Consider the following 4,331-nt stretch of genomic DNA (forward strand, 5'->3'; position numbering starts at 1 on the left):
ATATATATATATATATATATATATATATAAGGATATACATATATATACACTCTTGGAGTGATTGCCGTTAGGAAGGGCATCTAGCTGTAGAAACATTGCCAGATCAGATTGGAGCCTGGTGTGGCCTCCTGGCTTGTCAGTCCCCAGTCAAACCGACCAACCCATGCCAGCATGGAAAACGGATGTTAAATGATGATGATGATGATGATGACATATATATATATATACACACACACATGCACACACATATACTTATATACACGGGACAAACTTCCACACAACTTCTATTTACCACTTTTATATAATGATAAAATATGTACCCTTTTACACCGAAAATCCGTCTTTGTAAACAATAATTTTGTAATATAATATATTTGACACTTAAAAGAACTGCTTATCTCTGTACCTAATTAATTATCTTCCTACTTTCTAATCTACCTACCTACCTTTCTATCTACTTATGCACCTATTAACTAAAATAACCAGTTATCTAATACTTACTTACTTCTAGTTGATAGTTTAAATGGAATGGTGTTACACTCCACAATGATTTCTTTCATTCCAGACTCCATCTGAGTTAAATAACTGGTCGTTAAATCCATGGTTCTTGTTATTGTTTGTTTATTTGTTTGTTTGTTTTTTAGAGTGGGCTCTACGTGAATCAATAAAAAAATGAAAGGCTAAATCCATGACCATTTGTTAGACTCTCACAGACTGATGGAAGGGATGGAGACTAGACTGGAATGTTTGGAACAGATTCCATTCGCCTAAAAGCACCAACGGGCTCAGTAGTAGTTTCAAATGTGGGAAACGAGTTCCAAGGAGACAAATATTAATGACTTTATTGTATATTGCGTCAGATTGTCTGGCTGTTTGGCATTGATAACGGTACAGTTGAAAATGTTGTTTATTTCCCACCAGGGAACAGAAGGGCAGACTTATCTATTATTTCATTTAACAAAATTAAAAAAATTTTAGAGAATCAAGCAGCAAATCTTTCTCTCTCTCTCTCTTTCTCTAGGTAACCTTGTACTTCCTCTGGGTAACCTTGTACTTCCTCTGGGTAACCTTGTACTTCCTCTGGGTAACCTTGTACTTCCTCTGGGTAACTTTGTACTTCCTCTACAGCAAGACACCTGTTTCTGTCTCTCTGTCTCATTATAACCTTTCATCATCCAACACAAGACCACCTCCTCCAATGGCTCCTCCCCTCCTGAAGGTTTTTCGTCTTTTTCTTTGTTTTGTCTTGCAAGTACTTGGTGCCACTTAAAAGCACCCAGTCCACACTGTAAAGTGGTCGGTGTTAGGAAGGGCATCCAGTTGTGAAAACCTTGCCAAAACTGACCTCGCCTGTGCTTGTGCCACGTAAAAAGCACTCAGTCCACTCTGCTGAGTGGTTGGTGTCAGGAAGGGCATCCAGCTGTAAAAGTCCTGCCAAAACAGTCACAGAAGTCTGGTGCAGGCCTCTGCCTGGCTGGCTCTTGGAAAGCGGACATTAAACGACAATGATGACGATGATGATGATGAATGAGTGTATATGCAGATGTTCATTTTGCATTCCCCCATGATGCAGATGCACGCATATATACATATGTACACACATAGACATGCATACACACACAAAATTATACATTCATGTATATATATATACATACATACATATATACATACATACACACACACACACACACATTAAGACATTCTTCTCCATCCTCTTTGGACATGAGCAATGTATACAATAAGTTCATTATATATATATATATATATATATATATATATATATATATAAATGTAAATGATTGATCCACACTCTGAAATCAACAGACCAGTCCATGATATTAAATAACAGTATATATTACAAACTTGTGACTAAGTGTCTCCATGTTCTGATCTCAACATGATTGACTTCAGCATTCATTTATTCAAGAGTCAACTCTCCTGATAAAGCTATTGTTGTGTAACAATACAAGAAATTATTTATTACTATAAAACTAACATTCCTATGCTATCGAGATATTCTTATCACTTCCTCTGGTTTTCATTCTGGCCTTCAACTGTTTAATCCAAGTCTTGTGTTTATCAATGCAGAAAAAAATGTCAAAGTTATGTAGAAGAACAAAAAAGAAGAAAAGAAGGAAAGGATTGAAGGCAGTAATTTTTAGATATCTTCTTCACAAAATTGTTATTTTTTTTCTACTTTAATGCAAGTTTTGTTACATAGTTAAGAAGTTGGCAATGCAAACACATGGATCTGGGTTCAATCCCTTGACATGACACCTTGGGCAAGTTATATTTCGCTAAAGCCATAGGTTCAGGAACAAGGGATGGAATGGATCCAAGGATACCCTCTAAAATTTAGGACGTCGAGGAAGGGCAATGAGAATGATTTAAATATCCTCTTGTTGAAAAACTGGGTTTGCATCCCTTAAGCAAATTTCGTTCCTGCACTTATGTCTATAGCGTCAGCTGAACCACTGCAACATAAGTGCAGTTTGGTAAAATTGAGGTTCAACAGAAGCCCACTGTATATATGTTGTATATATACAGGGGCTGGACAAAATAATGGAAACACCTCAAAATTTCAAATAAATTAATTTTAATATGGGGTAGGACCACTTTTGGCAGTAATTACAGCTTGAATTCTATGAGGTATGGGTTTGTAGAAAGTTTGAATTGTTTCCTAAGGAATTTTTGTTTATTCTTCAGCTAAAACAGTCTCCAGTTCTTGTAATGATGATGGTGGACGATATCGAATCTTTACTTGTTTTTCTAAAATGCACTATAAATGTTCAATGATATTGAGATCTTGGGACTGTGGTGGCCAGATAAGAATGTTCAACTTCACTACAATGTTCCTTGTGCCATTCAGTAATTTTAGCTGTGTGAATTGGGGCATTATCATCCTGAAAGATTGCGATTCCGGGAACAGTTATGCAACCATAGGATGAATTTAATCAGATAAAATGCTTAAATAGTCTTGACTATTAATTCTACCATGAACGGAAACCATTGGGCCAGTGGATTTCCAAGGTATAGCCTCCCAGATCATCACAGATCCTCCTCCATGCTTAACAGTTAGAAGAAGGCAGTCTGGATCAAATGCTTCTTTTGGCTGTCTCCACACGTATACTCAGCCAGTGGATGGAAATAAGGTGAAGGATAACTTGTCGAGAAAATGACATTCTTCCACTGCTTTAGGGACCAATTCTGTAGGTTTTTACTCCACACTAAACACATTGCAACATTTATTTTTGATAGTAGTGGTTTTCTGATTGCAGCCCTCCTGTGAAATCTGGCTTCGTGCAGCTCCCAGTGAACAATTTTTGTGGAAACTGGGTTCTTGAGGTGGTCATTAAGCTCTGCAGTACTTTTGGGAACTGTACTTTTGTGATCCTTTCTAACATTGATATGTAAACACTTTATAATATAGCTTTTGCATGCAGTTAACAGCATATTTCTCTCATGTGAACAACCTAAGTCATTAACATTTAAAATTGCCTAAGAACTATTATAAATAATAAAAACTATTAATTTGATTTGAAATGTAGGCTTGTGCCAATAAATGAAGTTACTATGTTTAGACTGAATAATACTAAAATGGTATTATAATCAAAAGCATCATTAATTCTGCTTCCTTGATTATTATTTTTTTTTTTTTTTGCTACAATATCTAAACATTATCCCTTTAAAATACCCAAAAAGAAAAAGATTCAAAACTGGATTAAACAAAAAAAAAATGATAACAATAATAATAATGATAATGATAATGATGAAAATATTTTTTAAAGTATCAAAATTCCAATCCTTTGTTAATACAGGATTTGAAATAAATATTTATCCTAAACAAAAAAGAACACAAATATGTTTGTCCCACCCATGCCAGTATGGAAGGCAGGCATTAAATGATGATGATGATGATGTATGTATGTAAAACATTGTACAAAGTGTGGAAGCAAAAAGAGTAGGTGTGTCCCACATATTTTCCAGGTGTCACAGCTAATTTGTATGAAATAACAGTTAAAGGAATGTTTATCCAACGACAAGCACATGCATGCATACGTATATTTAGAACAAAGAAATAAATTCAAATGCATATAAGTATATATATGTATGTATATATATATATATTTATGCACCATTAAAATTACATCAGCAACTCTTAGACCTTGAGAATCTTATGTAACTTTACACTGAAGTAATACATACACACACACACACACACACACACACATACATATATACATATATGTATAAATGTGTATTTATATGTATGTGTGTGTGTGTGTGTGTATACATACATATATATATATATATATATATATATATATACA

The sequence above is a fragment of the Octopus bimaculoides genome, chromosome 11 (assembly GCF_001194135.2).
Source record: "Octopus bimaculoides isolate UCB-OBI-ISO-001 chromosome 11, ASM119413v2, whole genome shotgun sequence".
Classification (NCBI taxonomy): domain Eukaryota; kingdom Metazoa; phylum Mollusca; class Cephalopoda; order Octopoda; family Octopodidae; genus Octopus; species Octopus bimaculoides.